At 40.4% G+C, this 25,155-nt stretch overlaps 1 non-coding gene across 1 annotated transcript; it reads right to left on the bottom strand.

Annotated features, from left to right (window-relative positions):
• Window positions 1–4,643: 4,643 nt before the first annotated feature.
• On the bottom strand, window positions 4,644–4,750 carry LOC122090237. Its single transcript, XR_006143478.1, has one exon. It is a non-coding gene; the product is annotated as a small nucleolar RNA R71 (small nucleolar RNA).
• Between the last annotated feature and the right edge of the window lie 20,405 nt (window positions 4,751–25,155).

Genomic DNA, 25,155 nt, shown 5'->3' with positions numbered 1-25,155 from the left:
TTGGTACAAATGCCAAGTTATCTATGGATTAGGAAAGGGAGAGGTCTTATAGGTTAATAGGTTGAGACGATTTAGATCTTGGACCGCCACTTGCTAATTTTGTCGGGATGTTGTGAGGTTGGTTTGGAGGTTTACCTAAATTGACAGAGACTTTTGACGTTCCAAATAAAATGACAGGTTATACAAATATTGAGAGAGAGATAAAATACTGGGCATTAAGGATTGGTCAACAAAGAAATCAAGAAGATGTCTAATTGATGGGGCACTAGGGTATTTGCGTTCTTGGCCCTAGCTAGACATCCTGCAGCCCAGATTCTCTTGGATAGATGACAGGCCAAGAATAGATTCCAATCAGATTCCTTTTCAAGGAAACATATATAATAGACACAAATCTTCAATATTAAGGAATTTGGTAAGATTAGCTCTAGTATGAAGACCATGATGAAGCATTTTCTTGAGAAACACTTTGAATTTAGGATGAAAAGGAGATTTCCAAAGACTTTTTCATAAATGACTTTTAGATTCTACAAAAGATGAGGATCCTCTGCAAGAGATAAAATTAGGGGGAATTTTTGTAGTTAATACCCCTTTCTTAATTTGAATGATGACAAATCAGAAAATCCTCTTGAGGGATGGATAGCAACAAAAGGAATAGAGAGAATTTTTTGCAGTACTACCAGTATAGGTTAGAAGAGGGCCACTGCTTGTGAGAGATCAAATCTGAAACCTTAGAAGTGGAGGGAGGGGAAAACACCCTGTCAGATATAGGGCACGTGCCGTTTTTGGAGCCAGGAATGTTTCCATATATAAATGTTTTCTTCCAATCCCACCATGCAGCAGAATAAAATTTTCAGATTGGAATGATACACATTATATTGTTTGGATGAAGTCCAAGAACCTAAGAGAGGTTTGAAATCCGCATCAAGAACGCTATTATGGGGAAAATACTTTGCTTTCAAAATTCTCTCCTATAAAGAAGAGGGATTGGAAACATGTCTCCAACATAAACGGAAGAGAAGAGCAATGCTATGATCAAAATTCTATTGAAAGCCTAGGCCACCAAGCATTAGAGCTTGTAGTCGGGGAAAAAAAAAAAAATCAGTGCACGAGGCTCCTGCTACTACAAGGTCTGACACTACAACAAAATACACTTGTAGCTGCAGATTTTGATATTTAACTGCGATTTCAAAATCCGCAGCCATAAATGGCCCTATAACTACGATTTTTCTGTGTGTAGTAATAGGAGATACCCATTGCTGTGGTATTTCAAAACCACAGTAACAAAGGACTCTATAACCGCGGAAACAAAATCATAGCTATAAATCGCAGTAATATGTTATACTTATTACTGCAGAATTTAAAACCGTAGTAACAGAAATCTTGTAATCACAGAAACAAAGCACAAAAAAAAATTGCAGTAACAAAAAATCTTGTAACTACGGAAATAAAATCACAGTTAGAAAAAATGCAGTAATATGTGTTATTTATTGCTGCAATAGTTAAGACCGCAATAAAAAAAATCTTTGTTACTGCAGAAATGAAACTGCAATTAAAAAGTGCAATAACAGAAACCTTGTAACTACGGAAACAAATCGCAATAAAAAATTACAGTAATAGAAAATCTTATAACTACGAAAATAAAACCACAGTTAGAAGAAACACAGTAATATATGTTTTTTATTACTATAGTAATTAAGACATCATAAAAAAAATAAAAAAAAAATAAAAACTTTATTAATATGGAAACAAAACTGCAACTAAAAACCGCAGTAACAAAAATCTTGAAACTATGGAAACAAATCGCAATAAAAAATCGTAATAACAGAAAATCTTGTAAATATAAAAATAAAACTGCAGTTAAAAAAAATACAGTAATATGTGCTATGATGAGCACATTTATGTGTGAAATCTAGGGTAGTAAAACATGCATTTTACATATTTAGAATGGAGCTACCTTGGGTTTTACTCTCTTTTTGCAGGTTTTATATTTTCAAGGCCTTAAGGACTATCGAGAGTTATATCTTCAATTTTACACATAAAGAGGTCCTATTTCTTTCCATGGTTGCGAAGAGGACGAAATTCTAAGCAAGATGGACGTGTTCAATTAAAAGTACACATTCTTTTGGTCACCCGTACAAATGATTATTCTTTTTCGGGTCAGAAAAAGAATAATGGATCAGAACTGAACCGAGATGCAGAACCAGCCCGTTTGCAATTGTCCCAGAGGTACAAGGAATACTCCAAATGCCAACAAGGATCGATGGACCACATCTTAAGTGATTAAAGATTTGTTTTTGGTAACAACAACTACTTAGCTTAGTTGGTGAGCTATGGTGTACAAAATTCTCTTGCTCACCAAGAGGTTTCAAGTTCGAATCTTATGGTTGTTTTTTTTTAGAAGATTTTGTTGAAGATTTCCTGCTTTTCACTCACTTAAAGCACTAAGGGCATGGAGGGGATTTCCACATCAAATTAGAAGCAAGCAAAATCGTGGAAGGGTTCTTGCACAAGAGAAGAAAAAAAAAAAGGAAAGGAAAATCGTGGAAGCAAGAAGAGAAGAAAAAAAAAGGGAGAAATAGAGATTGTCCAAATCTTCTCTCTCCTCCACATCATCACCAAAATATTGTCCAAATCACACAAAGGAAGAAGAAAATCGTCCCTAGGAGAAAAAAAAAAAGAAGAAAAATAAATTAGGAAAAAAAAAAAGGAAAGAAAATAAGCAAAAAATTATAGGAAATTTCTCAAAATTTATTTCTCTCTTCTCTCTCCTCCATCTTAGCACTTTTGGACTCAAAAGATCTCACAATCAATTGTGGGTTTCTCTCTTTTAGGAAAGAGAAAATTGTTACCCTACCTCTCCATTCCCTATAAATACAACTCATGTAAGAGGAGGAGACACAATTCATTCTTCTTCTAGTTTTCTTTAGTTGCTCTCTCTCTTCCTCTTTCTCTCTTTAGTTTTAGTTCTTCTCTATTTTTTCTTTAATCACTTTTGTAATAGTTTTTTTTTTATTTCAATTAATGCAAGCACTCTTTTATTCTTATTCAGCCTTTTATGTTTATGATTTATGCAATTGAGTTGTAATTTTTTTTTTTAAGTTATAGTTCTAGGCTTAGATCTAGGTGACAAGATCACCAGCCGTGGAGCAATTTTTTTTTTTCAAGTTCAAGCATTGATTCAAGTAAGTAGGCTCCGTCAGTAGTCTTCTCTCCCCCCTCTCATTCCCTCTTCTGACTACCCTTTTTTTTCTTAATTTAGGATTTTAATTTCAGTCATTACATTATTGTTATCCCTTTCCCCCAAGGTTCATGGTTAGTGTATGTATTGGTTTTGCCCCTCCTAGCCATAAAACCATCAATTTATTGCTTTTATTTTAATTGTCTTCCTTTCCCTAAAGCCAAGTAGAGAAACCCTTGTAAGAGTGACTCTCTGGTCAAGTAGGGAAGCTCATATTATGATGCATCCCTCGGGCTAAGTAGAGAAACCTGCTTGTGAGTCTCTCTCTAGCTTTATCCCTTTTCTTTTACTTTATTTTTATTTCAGCATTTTTTTCCTTTATTATTATTTATTTTTTAATTGCGTGGGTTGTTTACTTTTAGTTATTTATTTATTTAATTTTAATTGTGTGGCTTGCGTCTTTAAATTCTTAGATGACGAATGGTTAGGACGTTATTTTTAGGACGGTAATTAGAATTAGATCACAACCATTAATCAGTTCACTTTCGCATTATTAAAAGAAAAATAAGGTGGCTGCTCTCCCTGTGTTCGACCCGTAGCTACACTGATCCGTACGCTTGCGGTTACATTTTAAATCTCAAACAAGTTTTTGGCGCCGTTGCCGGGGAGACAGTTCCATGTTATTTTTCACTTTCTTTTGGTAAATCGGAGTGCTTTGTTTGCTTTGTTTTATATTTTTTCTTTTTTTTTATTGAATTCCTGAGAAGAACAACTTGCAATAATAGTTGTATCAGTGGAGGTCGCCATGCCTCACAGTATGATAAAGACAGGTTTCGCCCTGTAGCAGTACCTCAGGAATTGACCTGAGCAACCCCGAATCCCTGCCGGTAAGCTCCCAAAAAGCAAAAAAAAAAAAGAAGTTTTGCTATCCATTCTTTTGTGCTTGTCTTACTTTAGTTGTGGGTAGTTTTTCTGTTGCATGAGTGTTAAGTGGGTACGTAATACTAAGAATCGGTTAGAAAGAAGAGATCCAACAAGTAGTGACCCTATACCTTTGCTCTCTTTAAAACCCTTCAATATGGGAGACCAACAGCAAAACCCTTCACCTAAATCTCTGAAAGATAGGTTCTACCCTGCTAGAACAGCCCAACCTTCCTGTATAGTTCTACCACAAGCCCAGGGCAATAATTTTGAACTCAAATCTCAATACATCACTATGTTGCCCCACTTCCATGGGTTGACCTCTGAGGATGCATACCTATTTCTAAGGGAATTTGAAGAGGTATGTGTTCTAATTAAGATCAAACAGCTTTCTGATGATGCTGTTAAGCTTAGGTTTATCACTTTTGCATTGAAAGACCAAGCTAAGAAGTGGTTGTATGGATTACCCACAAATTCCATAACCTCATGGGAACAGTTCACAGTTGTCTTCCTTAAGAAGTTTTTCCCAACTCACAAGACCAATAAGCTTAGAAGTGATATCCTTCAGTTTAGGCAAAAGCCTAGTGAGTCATTTTCCAAACTTATGGAGAGATTCAAGGATCTACTCCAAGAATGCCCTCACCATGGCCTAGACCTATGGCATTTATGTCAAATAATTTATGAGGGTATTGATTACCCAACTAAACAAATGATAGAGTCTATGTGCCCTGAGGGATTCACATCCTTTACAGATGAAGGAAAAGCATGGGAATTCTTACTTGACTTAGCTGACAAAACCCGTGAGTGGGAATCAACCCAAGAGAGTGAAAGAACCATAGGAGGAAAAGGATATTTTGTGGATGGGATAGTAGCCAAGGAAGCCCATTTGGATAGCCTAATCAAGAGGATTGAGGCTATTGTTCCGAGAGAGCCATCATCAGTCAATTTGGTTAAGATTTGTGCTTGGTGCCAGTCCCCTGGACATGTCATAGAAGAATGCCCCAACACCTCTGGGGGCACTTCTAATGATAGTGTTAATGCCTTATACCAGAATAATCCATATAGTAACACATACAATCCAGGATGGAGAAATCACCCAAATTTCTCTTGGAATCAGGGCAACCAAGTAGGACCTTCCAATTTCTATAATCAAGGTCAACCTGGACCCCAAAGGCCTCCCTTTGCACAACAATCTTTTTCTCAAAATACCTTTCCTAGGTCAAATGTAGGACCTCAGGCGAGTTTTCCTAGGGCCCCTCTCCTATCATCTTATCAGCAACCCCCTGGGTTTACCAACACTGGAGAGGCAAGTAGAATTAGTGACTTGGAAAAAAATATGGCCCGTCTCATGACAAGCCATCAAAATCTTACGAGAGAACTTACTCAAGTTGTCTCAATTATGCGTGAGAGGGAGAAGGGAACTTTACCCAGTCAACCAGAGCCTAACCCTAGGCATCATCAGCCTGTTAGTTTACAAGGACCAACTAATGCACCACTGAATATAGTACAAGGTCAGACTCAACAAGGGCCCTCTAACCAATGTAATGTTGTTTATGCCCTTAGGAGTGGTAGAGAGTACCTACAGAGCGTTCCTAAATCTTCCCCATCTATTACTCCTGTTAACTCTTCTTCAGTTGAGGACACAAATGTGCCTCTTGTTCCAGGTTCGTCTGATGAACCTAAAGATTTTTCTGAAACTAAAGATGATTTGGTTGAGGAAACCAAAAATGATTCTTCTGAACAGGGGCAAATCCCTAACAGTCCTTATGTTCATCCTGTCCCATTTCCTAATCGCTTGGTAAACAAAAAGAAGACTGCTTCCATGGACAAAATTTTAGAAGTCTTCAAAAAGGTAGAAGTAAACATCCCTCTTTTGGATGCCATATCCCAGATCCCCGCCTATGCAAAGGTACTGAAAGATTTGTGTACTCACAAACGTATCACTAGTGTGCCCAAAAAGGCGTTCTTGGCAGGTAACATTAGTTCCATAATTACTCAGCCTATAGCAGCCAAGTATAAGGATCCAGGGAGCCCTACCATATCTTGTGTCATAGGCAACACCTATATTGAGCATGCCTTACTTGACCTTGGCGCAAGTGTGAATCTTTTACCTTACCATGTGTACAAGCAACTAGGATTGGGAGAATTGAAAGCCACTGGAACTACTCTTCAGTTGGCAGATAGGTCTGTTAAGATTCCTAAAGGGATGGTTGAGGATGTCTTACTAAAGGTGGGGGAATTTATTTTTCCTGTTGATTTCATTGTGTTAGATACTAAGCCCTTCTCAACCAAGGATGAGATCCCAATAATTCTAGGAAGACCATTCTTGGCTACCAGTAATGCATTAATCAATTGCCGGAATGGTTTCCTAAGATTATCTTTTGGTAACCAAACTGTTGAGTTTAACATGTTTAGGATTGGCAAGCAACCACATATGGAAGAAGAGATCAATATGCTTGAGGATTTTTTGGATTTTTCTGATGATTTAGTTACCAACTTTGATATTGATTTTGATTCAGAATTCCAAGAGTGTATGGATGAGTTGGATGATGATAGTGAAAATTTCTTTTCTGAAGTCTTGAGTCTTCACACACTTGTGGAGCCCTTAGGACCCCTTTCCAATTCCATTCCCAAACCTTCCATAGTTGAGCCCCCTAAGCTAGATCTTAAGGAGTTGCCATCTAATTTGAGATATGCTTTCCTAGGGCCTGACCAGACTCTTCCTGTAATAATTTCTTCAAATTTGACTTCTAGACCAGGAAGAGGAGTTACTTAAAGTGTTAAAAGATAATAAGGAAGCCCTAGGTTGGACCATGGCTGATATCAAGGGTATAAGCCCTTCCATTGTGCAACATCATATACATCTTATGGAGGATTCCAAACCATCCACGGAACCCCAAAGAAGAGCTAACCCAGTGATGATGGAAGCCATTAAGAAAGAGATCCTAAAGTGCTTGGATCATGGAATAATTTATCCTATTTCTGACAGCCAATGGGTAAGCCCAGTTCACGTAGTGCCTAAGAAGTCTGGTGTGACTGTAGTTCCTAATGCCAATAATGAGTTGATCCCTACCCGTGTCCAAACAGGATGGCGTGTGTGCATTGACTACAGGAAGTTAAATGCGGCAACCTGGAAGGACCACTTCCCATTGCCATTCATTGACCAGATGTTAGAGAGGTTAGCTGGACATGAATACTATTGCTTTCTTGATGGATATTCCGGCTATAACCAAATCCCAATTGATTTAGAGGACCAACATAAGACAACTTTTACATGCCCATATGGAACATTTGCTTATAGGTGTATGCCCTTCGGGCTTTGCAATGCCCCTGCTACATTCCAACGATGCATGATGAGCATTTTTTCTGACATGGTCGAAAAATTCTTAGAAGTATTTATGGATGACTTTTCAATTCATGGGAATTCCTATTCTGAATGTCTTCATCATCTTTCCCTAGTTTTGAAAAGGTGCATATCTAAGAATTTGGTTTTGAATTGGGAGAAATGCCATTTTATGGTTAAATCTGGTATTGTTTTAGGCCATGTAATATCCAAGGAGGGAATTAAGGTAGATAGAGCCAAAGTGGATTTAATTGATAATTTACCACCTCCTCAATCTGTTAAGGATGTTCGGTCTTTTCTAGGGCATGCAGGCTTCTACAGAAGGTTTATTAAGAACTTTAGTCAGTTAGCCCGACCTCTCACCTCATTACTTGTCAAAGATCAGACTTTTGAGTTTTCCAAAGAGTGCCTAGAATCCTTCAAGCAACTTAAGAAGGAGTTGACCAATGCACCCATTGTTCAACCACCTGTTTGGACTGAACCTTTTGAACTGATGTGTGATGCTTCAGATTTTGCCATAGGAGCAGTTTTAGGTCAAAGGATTAATAAGTTACCCACTGTCATTTACTATGCTAGTAGGACCTTAAATGATGCACAACTCAATTATACAACCACTGAAAAAGAATTTTTAGCTGTTGTGTTTGCATTAGAAAAGTTTCGGTCTTACTTAGTTGGCTCACATGTGGTGGTGTATACTGATCATTCTGCCCTCAGATACCTAGTTCAGAAGAAGGATGCCAAAGCCCGTCTCATTAGGTGGGTTTTACTTTTGCAAGAGTTTGATTTAGAAATTAGGGATAAGAAAGGAGTTGAAAACCTAGTTGCAGACCATTTATCCCGGCTTCCCAATTCCTTGACTGTTGATTCTCCAGTCAACGAGAACTTTCCAGATGAACAATTATTTGCAATGTCTAGTGAACCATGGTTTGCTGACATTGTCAACTTCTTAGTTTCAGGTGTGACTCCGGATCACTGGTCCACTCAAGATAAGTATAGGTTTCATTCCCAAGTTAAACACTTTTTCTGGGATGATCCTTATTTGTTTAAGATATGTCCGGATCAGATTATCCGACGATGTGTTCCTGATCATGAGCAACATTCTATTCTCTCTTTTTGTCATGATCATGCATGTGGTGGACACTTTGGACCTAAGAAGACTGCCGCAAAGGTTCTCCAATGCGGATTTTATTGGCCCACTCTTTTTAGAGATGCTTTTGATTTTTGCAAGGCTTGCCCTGCCTGCCAGTCTTTTGGCCGTATCAATAAAAGGAACATGATGCCCCTCAACCCTATTTTGGTAGTTGAGATCTTTGATGTATGGGGCATCGATTTTATGGGACCATTCCCTAATTCTTTTGGGAATTTGTACATACTTTTGGCCGTTGATTATGTTTCTAAATGGATAGAGGCCATACCTTGTAAAACTAATGACCACAAAGTGGTGGTCCAGTTTCTCAAAGAGAACATTTTTTCCCGCTTTGGTGCACCACGTGCAATAATTAGTGATAGGGGTACTCATTTTTGTAATCGGCCTTTTGAGGCCTTAATGAAAAAGTATGGGATCACCCATAAGTTATCTACCCCTTATCACCCCCAAACTAGTGGCCAAGTGGAGGTGTCTAATAGGCAGATCAAACAAATCTTGGAGAAAACTGTTAATCCCAACCGTAAGGATTGGTCCCTTAGGCTCATTGATGCCTTGTGGGCCCATCGGACTGCATTCAAGACCGACCTTGGTCAGTCTCCCTACCGTTTGGTGTATGGGAAAGCTTGTCACTTACCAGTTGAGTTGGAGCATAAGGCCTTTTGGGCCATTAAGAAGCTTAACTTTGATTTGTCTGATGCGGGAATTCATCGTAGGCTCCAACTATCTGAGTTGGAGGAACTTAGGAATGATGCCTATGAAAGTTCTAGAATTTACAAGGAAAAGACCAAAGCTTTCCATGATAAACACATTCTGCGCAAATCTTTTGCAATTGGTGATAAGGTCTTATTGTACAACTCTCGATTGCATCTTTTCCCTGGTAAGCTTAGATCCCGATGGGATGGCCCATTTATTGTTCATAATGTATATCCCCATGGGGCTGTGGAGATTTTGAATCCAGGAACAGGGGTAATTTCGAAGGTTAATGGTCAGCGTTTGAAGCCATTCTTCGAGTTTCCCACTACTAATAGGGAAGAGGTCATGGATCTCCATGAACCTCTTTACATTGATGACTAACTTTTAATCAGGTATGACCCCCTTGCATTGTCTTTACTTTTAATTCTTTCCATGCATTGAGGACATTGCATGACTTAAGTGTGGGGGAGGGAAACCAGTTTTTTTTTTTTTTTTTTTCACTTTGTTTTGTTTGTTTTTCTTTTTATTTTTGAGCTTGCTAAGGATGAAGTCCTATTTTGGTTTTTGGCTAATGATCATACCATTCGGTTGCTTGATGTATGAAAATAAAATTTTTGATTAAGGTACCCATTTTGAACGTATAAAAACCCTGTTGAGAAGAAAGAAACAAGCATGTGTCTTGAGATGGGACTTTCTTTTGAAAAATAAAAGACCCCTGTTTTATGGTGTTGGACCATATGTAAGTCTGTGGGTTCCTTGTACTTTTGATTTGGAGTTGAGACCTTCTTTTTAATTTGGCATGGGTTGACAAATGCACAATTTTAAATGAATTGAGAAATGCGGTATAAAGAAGAATAAGAGTTGATTCCTTTGGAACTAGACAGGGCATTGCGCCTCAGGAAGCGTGGTGTCTTGATCGAAATTCCTTGGGAGGAAACTTCTGAAGTAACTCTAGCATCACTGCCTTTGTGGACATATGCAAAAATCGAAGCTACATAGTAACTTGGGTGTCTGGTGTTTGCTCCACCATGTCATTCAGGCCAAAAGTAGTGGAGTAGAATAGAGTTTATTAAGCAGAAAAAAAAAGAAAAAAAAATGTGCAAATGTCATTATTGCTTGGTAACATGTTTGGTCAAAAACACTCCAACGCCTTAGTCATTGGTTCCCTATTTCTTCACAAGTGGTTTTGCCTTAAGATAAGGATGTTTTGGAAGAGATGAGGTGAGTTCCAAATTAAGAAATATGCTAGTGCCTGGAATTGATAAAGGGTAATAAAAGTTCAAGTGTGGGGGTCCCTTGTAAGAGAAATTATCTTTGCTCCGGATCGGTATGGGCCTTACCTTTAGCCAAAGTTGGGATTTGTTTATTCTGAATTTTGGGTGTATATTCACTGCAAACACCCACGAGACACACCTCGTCCACTAGGGGAGACCTAGGGGTTTAAAGGCTTGTTGCACATGCTAAGTGCAACCGTGATTCCTACGAAAGTGAGTTAGGTTTTTTGTCTTTATTCTTTTTCTTTTTCTTTTTGCTTTGCTCGAGGACTAGCAAAGTCTAAGTGTGGGGGAATTCTGATGAGCACATTTATGTGTGAAATCTAGGGTAGTAAAACATGCATTTTACATATTTAGAATGGAGCTACCTTGGGTTTTACTCTCTTTTTGCAGGTTTTATATTTTCAAGGCCTTAAGGACTATCGGGAGCTATATCTTCAATTTTACACGTAAAGAGGTCCTATTTCTTTCCATGGTTGCGAAGAGGACGAAATTCTGAGCAAGATGGACGTGTTCAATTAAAAGTACACATTCGTTTGGTCACCCGTACAAATGATTATTCTTTTCGGGTCAGAAAAAGAATAATGGATCAGAACTGAACCGAGATGCAGAACCAGCCCGTTTGCAATTGTCCCAGAGGTACAAGGAATACTCCAAATGCCAACAAGGATCGATGGACCACATCCTTAAGTGATTAAAGATTTGTTTTTGGTAACAACAACTACCTAGTATAGTTGGTGAGCTATGGTGTACAAAATTCTCTTGCTCACCAAGAGGTCTCAAGTTCGAATCTTATGGTTGTTTTTTTTAGAAGATTTTGTTGAAGATTTTCTGCTTTAGAAGAAAGCAAAATCGTGGAAGCAAGAAGAGAAGAAAAAAAAAAGGAAAGAAAAAAAAAAGGGAGAACCAAAGATTGTCCAAATCTTCTCTCTCCTCCACATCATCACCAAAGATTGTCCAAATCACACAAAGGAAGAAAAAAAAAAGTCGTCCCTAGGAGAGAGAAAAAAAAAGAAGAAAAATAAATTAGAAGAAAAAGGAAAGAAAATAAACAAAAAATTTTAGGAAATTTCTCAAAATTTATTTCTCTCTTCTCTCTCCTCCATCTTAGCACTTTTGGACTCAAAAGATCTCACAATCAATTGTGGGTTTCTCTCTTTTAGGAAAGAGAAAATTGTTACCCTACCTCTCCATTCCCTATAAATACAACTCATGTAAGAGGAGGAGACACAATTCATTCTTCTTCTAGTTTTTTTTTAGTTGCTCTCTCTCTCCCTCTCTCACTCTTTGGTTTTAGTTCTTCTCTATTTTTGCTTTAATCACTTTTGTAATAGTTTTTTTTTATTTCAATTAATGCAAGTACTCTTTTATTTTTATTCAGTTCTTTTTATGTTTATGATTTATGCAATTGAGTTGTAATTTTTTAAGTTATAGTTCTAGGCTTAGATCTAGGTGACAAGATCACGAGCCGTGGAGCAATTTTTTTTCAAGTTCAAGTATTGATTCAAGTAAGTAGGCTCCTTCAGTAGTCTTCTCTCCCCCCTCTCATTCCTTCTTCTGACTACCCTTTCTTTCTTAATTTAGGATTTTTATTTTCAGTCGTTACATTATTGCTATCCCTCTCCCCCAAGGTTCATGGCTAGTGTATGTGTTGGCTTTGCCCCTCCTGGCCATAGAACCATCAATTTATTGCTTTTATTTTAATTGTCTCCCTTTCCCTAAAGCCAAGTAGAGAAACCCTTGTAAGAGTAACTCTCTGGTCAAGTAGGGAAGCTCATATTATGATGCATCCCTCGGGCTAAGTAGAGAAACCTACTTGTGAGTCTCTCTCTAGCTTTATCCCCTTTCTTTTACTTTATTTTTATTTCAGCATTTTTTTTCCCTTTATTTATTTATTTATTATTTTTTTTAATTGCGTGGGTTGTTTATTTTTAGTTATTTATTTATTTAATTTTAATTGCGTGGCTTGCGTCTTTAAATTCTTAGATGACGAATGGTTAGGACGTTATTTTTAGGACGGTAATTAGAATTAGATCACAACCATTAATCAGTTCACTTTCGCATTATTAAAAGAAATAAAAAATAAGGTGGCTGTTCTCCCTGTGTTCGACCCGTAGCTACACTGATTCGTACGCTTGCGGTTACATTTTAAATCTCAAACAGGCCCCAAGATTCTTTTTTCACAAACTTCATCCCAGTATAATGGAGTTCTGCATTTATTTCCATGCAATGCTTCAAAATGTGCCATCCCAATAGTTGCTTGATAACTATTATAATATGCAAATTCAATCAATGGCAAATTCAAAATGGTCCTTTCTGACTGACCATCTATTTATGGATGAAAAGTTGTGCTAAAAGTAGCTTAGTCCCCATTTCTTTCTGCACACATTCCCAGAATTTAGAAGTTACCCGAGAATCACGATCAAAGACAATATTAATAGGCATCCATGGTATCTAACAACATTATCAACATACAATTGTGCTAGCTTTTCCATAGAGTGAGAAATATCATTGTAATAAAGTAAGCTACATTGGTCAACTGATCAATAATAACCTAAACAGTATCATTGCCCTTCCTGGTTCTTGGAAATCCAGTTATAAAATCTATAGTGATGTGCTCCCACTTCCATTTTGGCACAGGAAGAGGTTGCAACAACCCATGGGGTCTCTGTTTTACTACTTTAACCATCGAACAGTTCATACACTTAGCCACATGATCTGCTATTTCATTCTTCGTATCATACCACCAATACAATTTCTTTATATCCTTGTACATTTTTACTTATAGGATGCACAAAATATGGAGTGCTATGGGCTTCACTCATTATCAATTCTAATAATTTTTCATCCCTTGGAACACATAACCTGTTCCGAAACCACAAGACACCATCCTTCAATGCAAAATCAAGGTTCTTTTGCCTCCCGGTATTAATAGCATTTATTATTTTCCTTAATCCGTCATCAATGGGTTATGCTTTTTTAATCCTATCATACAATGAAGGATCCAATGCCAGGGCAGCAACTTTTACTTCTTCAAAAGCTTTTGCTTCTATTATGATTTCCAAATCAAGCTTCCTTGCCTCTTCTATTAATGTTTGATTGGTAGTTAGAGCAGCAAGGCTAGTAGTTTTAAGCTTCCTACTAAATGCATTTGCCACCATATTCTCTTTGCCTGGATGATAATGAATTGTGCAATCAAAATCCTTCATCAATTTTAATCATCTCCTCTGTCTCATGTTCAACTCTTTCAGGGTGAAAAGATATGTGAGACTTTTATGATCACTATAAATTTCAAATTTCTCCCCATAAAGATAGTGGCGGTAGATTTTCAATGCAAAGATCACTAGTGCTAATTCCAAGTCATGTGTAGGATAATTCTTTTCATAATCTCTTAACTGTCTAGATGCATATGCAATCACCTTTTCATTCTGCATTAATACACAACTCAGTCCTTGCTTAGATGCATTACTGTATACAACCATGCCTGAAGTACCATTGAGGATAGTAAGCATTGAAGCTGTTATCAACCGGTTCTTCAATTCTTGGAAACTTCTTTCACATTCTTTAGTCCATTCAAGATTGACTCCTTTTCTAGTCAATCGACTCTCATAGGAGCATAAATCCGAGACAAATTCTCAATGAATTTATGATAGTATCCTACTAATCCCAAGAAACTACATATTTCACTAACATTTTTAGGTGATTCCTATTCTAACACTACTTTAACCTTCCCAGGGTCTATAACACTGTGAAATTGGAAGTAGCTGAGTGTCCCAGTGTTAGGACCTAGCTGACATTGAGACTAATGGCTGCCCCATTATGGGTCACCATATACAGCCATAAGGGGAACAAATGGCAAATTCACCAGCCAAGTAGGAGGATGAAGTGGTCAGAAAGATGTGGAACAAGTTCCACACCTGGTGGACTTAGAAGCCCAATGATTTAGGCTACTAGTGGACCAAAAATAAGGTCACTGGCAGGTTGCCTAGTTGACAACCGAACCTACCGGAGGGGATATCTGCAGAAAATTTGGAATCTTTTGTTGTGGGGTTTGTATGCCTTCGCATATGCTGAGACAAGTTACATGTTATGGAAGGGCATTTCTTACTGCTCATATAGCACTTGACATACAACGGAAAGGGTAGGCCTACAAGCCAGTACACAGGAATAACCCCGTTCCTTCAAAACTAAGGGCACAACCAAATAGGCCCTAAGGGGCTGTTGACTATATAAGGAAACCCTCACCTTCCCTCTCTCATTTATAGCCCTACAGAATTGTGGGCAGAGGAAGAAGAGGAAGAGGAAGAAGGCTAAGAAGAAGAAAGGAAGAAGAGAAAGAGGAAGAGGAAGAAGAAGAAGAAGGAAGGGGGGAAGGGCAGCAACAGTAGGAAGGGGGGAAGCTGCCTCTCCCAACATGCTGCTAGAGGAACCCTAGGGCTGCCAAGGTACTGCCTCTATTGGGAGGGTGCTTGAGATCTGGACAGTTGCACCAAAAGCATTGCGGCTACACCTATAAGTCCTAGGAACTGGGATGAAGGTAAAATTGCTCAACTAACCTAGTGAATTTGTAAGGGTAGAATTCGGCCAGTAGGGTAGGGTTAGTGTAGAATTTAATTGAAAGAAGGGAATTAGCTGTGGGAACACAATTTAGATCCCTGTAGCTGAAGCCCTAATTTTGATCCAGATTGGGACCCAATTAGCTGTACAATTGTCCCAATAACCCTAGACCATAGGGTTTTTTCCAATTGGGAAAAATAGATTGAAATTGGCATTGGTATAAAGTTATACCCATCCCTAATTTAGTCCAGGAATGGGCAGCAGATGTAACTGGGTCACCCATACAGGGAATTGGGAAAATTCGGACTGGACAAGAGTTCCAGTAATTTTAATAAGATCAATTAAATGTAAATTGGCGATGAATTAATCGGGATGGACCCCTGTTTGCTCAATTAGAAAGGAATCCCAATTAATTCCCAAAAAACCCTACTATGAGTAAATGGATTAAATTAGAGTTCGAGAAAATTAGGCTGCAAATGGCCAAATTGACACCTTACCCATGTTATGTATCACATATGGAAGCTATGGAGTGAAAATGGAGGCCCGGAACCTAGGAATTGGTCTTAGATGATTCTGTCCATAGAGAGGGCATAATTCTGTTTTCTCCAGGCCATTTCTGACAGGTGACTGTGGCCAGTCGGTGGGACAGTTATGTATCACATATGGAAGCCATGGAGTGAAAATGGAGGCCCGAAACCCATGAATTGGTCCTGGATGATTCTGTCCATAGAGAGGGCATAATTCTGTTTTCTCCAGGCCATTTCTGACAAGTGGCTATGGCCAGCCGATGGGACAGCCCATACCTGCTGGTGGGGGTCTAAAAGCACTGTTGGGATTCCCCAGTGTTGTTGTGCGGCCTCAACTGCCTTGGGCATGTGGAATGGAATGCAACAGACTTGATTTGCACAAGAAGGGGGATATTTTAGGAAGGAAAGAGTGAAGAGAGAGAATGTCTTTATAGACCCTAGTTATGTGGGAAATTCCACTCAATCAATCAAAGGGCTGTGGAAATTATAGATTACCCCAGCTTGGTATCGGGAGACCAAAAGTAGTGTCTTGATTCTATTAGGCAAAGAGAGGATGTGTTCTTTGGTGGGTCAGGTCAGTGACCTACATATGAGTTAGGAAGCCAAGTTGGCTAATTAGGCCAGTTGGATAAAGAGATACGGATCTAGGCTCAGTATCTCTGCTCGATAGCTTGTTTGGATTCCGATGAGGGAATTCAATATAATCTTGGAAAATAGAGTTGTCTTGGATAGTAACTAATGAAACTAATTTTAAATATTAAATTTTTAAAATTAGGAAACGAAGATACTAGGCGAGGATACGAATTGGCGGGCATCCAGCAAAAGGACGTCAGATTTGGGGATCAAGATGAGTGGGTGTTTGATTATTTTATGGACTATTTTTATATATTTTATTTATGTGTGCCCATATGTAGTGCTCTGAAAACTCTGTTTCGGTTGTATTTTATATAAATTACATATATTGCATATATGGCATGGTTTTATCGAGATTGATGTGATTGTGATTTTGTGGATGTATAGTAGTATAGTTGAGTGGTAATGATTATAACATTGATGGTCTGAGGCACGATGTGGCCGATGGAGGACTTCGGTACCATGGGCTCAAAGATCAGTTTTATAATTATGGTCACAGTTGGATGATTGGATGTTATGGATTACTGTGAATGCATGTAGATTGTATATGGTTTAGATCACTTCTCAGTGCTATAACCCCTTGCAAATAGGGGGTAAGATTTTGGCTAATCCCACTTAGTTGTAGGTCATGGAGGATACTACGCTTGGATACTACGTATGGTATCCTTAAAGCGCACCACATGGTACGACGTACTATACACATAACTATCGGACAACATGGGAGACCGATGATTGGTGTGGGATTCTAAGACATGGCTGTCAGGGGTTACTATTTAGGGGTTGGCTGGGGGAACGAGATTCTTTCCGGGACTAACTGACTCCTAAATTTGTATCCTTAGAGCCTAACGTACTAGGAAAGGGGAAACCATCCACGTTGCTTATAGCACTAATACCCATCATTGAGACCTAGTAATTAAAATAGATATAATATAAATAAATGGATCATGTGGTTGTGCATATTTGACATCATAACATGATTTCTATTGTGAGCATGTGTTTAGCATCATGATTGGATGTTTGCGCTTGCTAGTTCACCCCTCACTGGGCTTGTGAAGCTCACTCCTCATGGATTAATGTTTTTAGATGGCGGAACCGGAGCTGAAGAGGACAATTGCTCAGCAATGGTTGTGAGGCCGTGTCTGTGAGACATAGTGGAGAGGATTGAGATTTCCTTCTATTATTGTGTTGAATAATTTAATAATTGTAAGGTTTATTTGTTAATGTAATATGTGGGTTAAATTCATGTGGGTCCCATAATACTAATTTATCACTATAGATTTGATCACCAAAAATTATAAGAAATTATGGATTTTATACACGTACTCGGATTTTTAGTAGGTGATCTCGTGGGTTTGTAAAGTAGTAGATTGCATATGTGATCCTCGTGGAGATAGGCTGACTGGTTTGAGAATCCAGTGCCACATACCTCAGTTTATATTGAGGCAAGGTATAACAGAGTGGTATCAGAGAAATGACGCCCTCTATTGACTTTACAAATTACAAGATCGTAGGTGCAATGGTGATCAATTAGAAAATTAAATTAAAAATCTCAAGATAAATGCATAAGTTATAGAGACAAGTAGGAGACAAGTATAGGTGCAAAAGCCGAAAACATGACATACAAGATCAGGCCATACTTACTGGACGCACAAACCCGATATCCCAAGATTGAGAAACTGGAATTTACGTTAGTGATGGCTACTCGCAAGATCAGGCCATACTTTCAGGCTCATACAATGGCTGTACTAATGGATCAGCTTTATAGCCCAAGTCTATCCAGCCGCTTGGTCAGCTAGTCCATCGAACTAAGCGAGCATGATCTTGAGTTTCGACCAAGCAATGCGATTAAGGTTCAGGCATTAGTAGACCTCATCATAGAATGCACATAACAGAGGATGAGCATGCCTTGGAAAACATCGAGCCACAGCAATTCATCAGGAAGTGGAGCTACGCTCATCCTCCTAGTCTAAAAGGTTTTAAAATCTAGCATGCATTGAGGTTTGCATTCCCTGTGACCAATAATACAAAGCAGAACATGAAGCTCTAATAGCAGGACTCAGGTTGGCCTAGTCTATGTTAGCAGAAGAACTAATAGCTCATAGTGACTCGCAGCTAGTGGTGAACCAAGTCAACAGGCAATATGAGGCGAAAGAAGATAGGATGATTAAATATCTCCGGGAAGTGGAAAACCTCATTGCTCGTTTTGAAGCATTCACAATGGTTCAGGATCTGAGAAAAGAAACGCCTTGGTCGACTCCCTCTCTAAGTTAGCAGCGGCCAAATGCAGAGAACTAGGAATGATGGTGTACCTCGAGATCCTTGACAAGCCCGCCTACCAAAAGGACTCAGTCTGCAACAATGAAACCCAAGCTGAATGGATTCCATTGTAAATTACCTTAGGGACGACCACCTGCCAGATTACTGAGCCGAGGCAAGGACAATAAAGAGAAAGGCCACGAATTACACAATTCAAGGGGGCACACTATACAAAAGGTCGATCTCTGGGCCACTGTTAACTTGCCCAGGGCCAGTACAAGCTGAGCAAGCATTGGAGGAAGTCCACGAGGGAGACTGCGGAAGCCATATGGGTGGTCGGTCATTAGCTTACAAAGTATGGCTCCAAGGTTTCTACTAGCCCAAAATGCAAGAAGAAGCCATCAAGTTTGTACAATGGTGTTTCACGTCCCAAATATATGCCCCAGTACATGTCCCAGCCACAGAACTCAATTCCATTATACGCCCAATCATGTTTGCAATCTGGGGAGTGGACATCCTGGGCCAATTCAAGAAAGGAAAAGGGGGAGTTAGGTTCCTAATTGTAGCCATTGATTACTTCACCAAGTGAGTGGATGCACGACCCCTAGCAAAAATAATAGAGCAAGTTGTCAAGAACTTTGTGCATGACGATGTCATATACTGCTTTGGCATCCCAAAAGTTTTGCTAACTGATAAAAGGAAACAGTTCGACAACCTAAAGTTCAAGCATTTCTGTAGAGAATTCCATATTAGCTTTCGCAATACTTCAATGGCCCACCCGCAGACAAATGGGCAAGTAGAGAAGACAAGCCAAACTTTACTCAAGGGGATCAAGAGAAGGCTAGGTCAAGCAAAAGAAAACTTGGCTGACCAGCTGCTCAATGTCCTATGGTCATACAGGACCTCAGCCAGAACTCCCACAAAGGAGACACCATTTAGACTAGTATATGGAAAAGAAGCTTTCACAACAGCAGAAGTGGCTCAAGCCTCGTTCCGGTCAACCATATTTGATGAAGAACACAATGAAGTAGGACTGAGGGCCAACATAGATTTCATTGAAGAAGTCTGCGAAAAAGCTTTGATGTGGAACGAAGCATACAAGCAAAAAATGATGCAGTTCCACAACAGAAGAGTAAAGAAGGGAAGTTTTCTGGTCGGTGACCTAGTCCTCAGGAAGGCAATGGTATTAGACCCAAGAAGCTAAGGCAAGCTAAGCCCAAAATGGGAAGGTCTCTACATAGTCTCCAGAGTGGTCCTCCCGGGTTCGTACCACCTGTAGACTCAGCGGGGGACACAGCTCTCCTGAGAGCACAGACGTTGAAAATCTAAAAAAAAAAAAAAAAAAAAAAAAAAAAAAAATCTAGTAGATTGCTAGCATTTACTTCAGTTTTTCGATTTACTTTAATTGTTTTCGTAGGTGTGAGGGTAGCAGCCGGAAGGACCTCTTTTCCCCTTTGGTGGGGGGAAAAAGACTTGCATTCAACCCTCTCTCCTCTCTTTCTCTTTTTTAGGGAGGGATGTGTCGTGTGTCCTAACCCGCGGGCCCCGCTCCACCGTATCACAGCTCGGAGATACGTGGAGGCCTATTTCACAGGAGTGTAGGGGTCGTCATTGAGATGGGTATTTGATGATGGTCCAATATGGGGGATTGGGATCATGCATAAGAGGTCTGGAGTCACCACCTAGGATTATGGGCTTAGTTCCCGGGGGTGGGCCCAATTCCTAAGAAAAGGGCCCGAAAGTTGGTCTGGTCTAGAGATTAGGGATACGTGTCATGTTGTAGAGTTGGGAAGGTGTTAGGCACCCAATGTACCCTATTCAACCGACCTTCCTACTAGATGCTTGAGAACGAACATTTTTCACAATTATTCATATTCCACATGTATGGTTAGATTATCACACATATATACATTAACTGAATTTAAATAATTATATATACTAAAACAAGGTCAATATAAAGTCTACATTATGCTGATTCGGGTGAGAGATTATATCAGAGCTTGACCCCTGTTTCGGGTCAAGAGGGTAGACCCCTTGATTAGTGCTGGCACGAACTTTCTTGTGGATTCTCCCGGCTCAGGGGAAGATGGTCTTGACCTCCAACTTCTTTTTTCGAGAGATGTTGACTGTGGTAATATTCAGACAGAGTTTCGGCTAGGAACGGTTACTTTCAAATTTGAACTTTGATAGAGCTTCGTCTAGGGAAGGCTACTTTCGGGTTTAGAATGAGGTGTCACTTCAGCAGAACTTCCGCTGGGGATAGGCTATGGGAGGGCTAGGCAGAGGTGGCACTCCGGTAGAGCTTCCGCTGGAGATAGGCTATGGGAGGGTTAAGCTAAGGTGGCACTCCGGTAGAGCTTCCTCTAGGGATGGGCTACTTCCGAATTTTGACTGAGGTGGCACTTTGGAGAGCTTTCGCTAGGGCTAGGCAATGGGAGGGCTAGGATGAGGTGGCACTCTGGCAGAGCTTCCGCTGTGGATAGGCTATGGGAGGGTTAGACCAAGGCTTAAAGAAATTCGAATGATTGAAGAACTTCAAAGGCTCGAAGAACACTTCAAATCTATGAAGATCGCTCTGAAGACTTGAAGAACCTCAAAGGGGGGAATGAAGGCAAAGTTTATCCTATGAAAAATGATCACTTGAAAAATTTTAGATGATTGAAGAACTTCAAAGGCCCGAAGAACACTTAGAATCTTATGAAGATCGCTTTGAAGCATTAAAGAACTTCAAAGGGGGAGGGGAGGAGAGAGGGCAGAGCTTCTCTACAAAGGATGCTCACTAGGAGACTTGAGTGTCAAAAACCAAAGGGAGGGGGTATTTATAGATTTTTTGAGCCAATGGGGTGGAAATGGGGATTTCCTTGGCCAATGGGGTAAAAAAGTAGATTTTTGGGCCAATGGGGTAAAAAAGTAGATTTTTGGGCTAATGGGGTGAAAGATAAAATTCTTTGGCCAATGGGGAAGAAAGATGCAATTTATTTTGCAAATAGAGTGAAAAAGATTCTTTTTCTTACCAATAGGAGATTGCACTATAGGGTATGCTAGCGGGATAGTGCGAAGTACACAAGCGGGCGAAGAGGGAATCTAGTCAGCCGGCCGAAATCACAGGTGAGCGCGGGGCCGCATGCACGACAGGCGAGGGCGCATGCATGACAGGCAAAGGCACCTACATGCATGCAGGGGCAAGCAACAGTAGGCGGGGGCACGCGACGGCAGGCGGGGGAGAGCGATGGCAGGGGGGTCATGCAGCGACTGGATGGGGCACACGATTGTAGGCAAGGGCACACGGGGTTGGGGCTGGTGCACACGGGGCACGCAAGGCTGGTGCACACGGGGCATGCAAGGTTGGGGTTGGTGCACGCGAGGTGCGCGAGGCTGGTGCTGGTGCACGCGGGGCGCGCAAAGCTGGTGATGGTGCACACAAGGCACGCGAGGCTATGGACTGGCTGCTTGCATGGGAGGGGTTTGAGCGCTCATAGCAAGGTGTGGGTGCTTGCATGGGCGGGGTTTGGGTGCTCAATGTGTATCTTCTGAGAATGATTGCGAGAGATCTGACAGTCTGATTTTGACTCACCATATATCATTGGAATTGTGACTCCGAGTACTACCCATCCGTATGATCGCTTTGGACCAAATTCCTTCGTATATGAGAAGTCATAGTTGGACCCTTCTTTTCTCTCGCATGAGATTTCTAGGATTTTTGGGTGGGTATGGAATGTTTCTTGGTTGGGTTACCGCAGTCAGTTGTCAACTGTCGATCATAAGCAAGAGGTCACATCCACGATCCTTTAGTCATCATAGCCAGGGGAGGGTGACAAAATTGGGTATCTATAGATGCCCCTCTTTGGCCTAGGCCTGTGCCAATAGCCGAAGGGTAAAAAAAAAAACGACCACATTTTGTCACTCGGAGCATGTATTGTCGTCATCTTGCTCATTAATGACAGAGTTGAAAATGCAACCGATAATATCCTTAACTACTCACAGTTTAAGATCTTACCTGGGCCGTTGATTGTTGGAAAGAAATCCATGGCTCTTTCAATCATGCAAAAGATGTTAGTACTTGATTCTTGACTTTCCTAGTTGGGCTTCCTTGTACCAGTCTATGGAATTGACCAATGAGATTGGGCCACCTGGGGCTGGTTCAATGAAATTGGGCCGCCTAGGACCGGTTCACTGAAAATGGGCCGCTTGGGGCAGGTTAAATGAGATTGGGCCGCCTGGGGTCAGTTCAATGAAATTGCCCTGCCTAGGGCCGGTTAAGTGAAAATGGGTCACCTGGGGCCGGTTAAATGAGATTGGGCCACCTGGGGCCGGTTGTAGACACCCAATTTTTTCACCCTCCCTCAGCTATGACGACTTACAGATCATGGTCGTGACCTCTCACTTCCGATCAACAGAGATGACAATTGACTGAGGTGACTCAACCCATAAACATTTTGTACTCACCCAAAAATCTCAAAAACCCCGTGCGAGAGAAAAGAATGGTCCAATTATGACTTATTATATACGAATGAATCTGGTGCAAAACAACCGTACAGATGCATAGTACTCAGAATCACAATTCCAACAATATATTGTGCATCAAAATTAGACTGTCAAATCTCCCACAATCATTCCCAAAAGTTACACTATGAGCACCCAAACCCCGCCCATACAAGCACCACACCTCACGCCCCCAAGCCCAGCCCATGCATGCCTCACGCCCCAAGCCTCGTCTATGTGATGCCCCAAGCCCCGCCCATGCGATCCCCCAAGCCCCGCCTATGCATACCTCACGCCCCATGCCTCGCCCATGCAATCACCCAAGCCACGCCCATACGATCGCCCAAGCCCCGCCCATGTATGCGTGACACCTCCACTGGCCGGTGCCCCCGCCCACTGATCGGCACCCCTGCCCGATACCCAGTGCCCCCACCTGCCAACCTGCTACCGACATCTTCACTCTGATGATTGAAATTTGTAAGGAGATCCCCTCTTCACCTGCTTATGTACTTCGTGCCACCCCGCTAGCGTACCCTACACCGTGACCTTCTATTGGCCCAAAAAAACATCTTTTCCCCTTATTGGTCAAGGAAATTCACCTTTCACCCCATTGGCCAAAAATTTCCTTTTTCATCTCATTGGCAAAGAAAATCCACTTTTTTTTCCATGTCAAAACCGGGCTAGATGACGAGCTAGCCCCCCCGCCACTTTAGTTGTATGGTAGGTCCAATGATCCTACGCTATAGCCCATCCTATACTAGCACACCCTAGACTACGTGGTAGGAGTCAAGACATCTCTTCGCTTGCTTAGACATTAAACCCAAATAAATAGATGAACACAAGACTCAAATAAGATTTTTGATTTGTAAACGAATTGGAATGTAGGGCCCTAGGAAAAGAATCTAGCCATGAGTGGACTAGAACCCAAGGGGAGAAAACATTTTTTTTTGACACGTTTGAAATGGATTTAAACAATTGTCTTGGACCCATCCTATTTTGGACCTAAATGGGCCGACAATGCTAAAGAAAATGAAAAATGTCATAAGATCAAAAGAATGATTTGGAAAAATGATTTAAATATGAAAACCAAGGAGAAATCGTGATTGGGCCAATTTTGACCATAATAGATTTAAGAGATATTGATCTCTTAGCCCAAGTTTGAAAATCAAAATCTTTTTTTTTTTTTTTTTTGGGAGGGATCTAGGACCTGCATTAATGTAGCCACACATGCGTGAGCACTTGACCAATAGATAGCCAAGGCCCATGGCGAAGTGGCGTTTTTGAAAGTGATTTTTTTTTTTTGAAGGGATCTTAATTCTTTTTTCTTTTTTTTTTTTGGGAAAGAAGAAGGAAGAAAACAAAGGTGCATTTTGAAATAACCCAAAAGAAACGATTCGAAACGAAGAGCCAGCCTACTAATGGGTATAGGGCCCGCGGTCCATACCATCTCAGATAATATGCCGAAATGGCACATCCTAGAATGATTGGCAGGCAGTCAATGGGCAGGAATATATAAGAGGGTTCATCTCAATCGTCAGACCTGAATGGAGCAACCCGACATGGACTGCCCATTGATCATACATAATAGGTAAAGTAGCCCAATCACCTTTTAATTTTATTTTTAAAAGGAGGGGGATCCGAAATGGGGGGTGCGCTGCCTATAGACCTCGACACTTGATGATATAGTCTAATGGGCTAGATATGAGGATTGGGCCCTATCGATTGGTGGACTCAAATTGAATGTAATGCAAATGGGCTGAAAGTTCAGCATTGAAAGGGGTTCAAAGGGACGGGGTTCTGACAAAATAATCCATAGAAGTTGCCCTTAGTAGTTTCTATTTATCAAATGGTAGATTGGAAATCCGAAACCGATTCAAGCTGACAAATGACATATGCACAGAGATAACGGGCTATGCATAAAAAAACAAAGAAAAGAAACGGATTAAAACATGGGAGCGATGCCGCGACATGTGAAAAATATGAATATAGGGGTATTAGGCCATTAAATACTTTCATAATGAACAAGAAGAAATGGATTCGGTCATCACAACATTAAAGCTACTTCTATGAGGATGAGATTCTGTAAAACTAATCTACAGCAGAGTGCCATGGCGATTCTAAAAAAATTGGATTCGGAACCTTAA

The sequence above is a fragment of the Macadamia integrifolia genome, chromosome 9 (assembly GCF_013358625.1).
Source record: "Macadamia integrifolia cultivar HAES 741 chromosome 9, SCU_Mint_v3, whole genome shotgun sequence".
NCBI classification, from domain to species: domain Eukaryota; kingdom Viridiplantae; phylum Streptophyta; class Magnoliopsida; order Proteales; family Proteaceae; genus Macadamia; species Macadamia integrifolia.
This window is presented reverse-complemented; position numbering and strand designations above follow the sequence as displayed.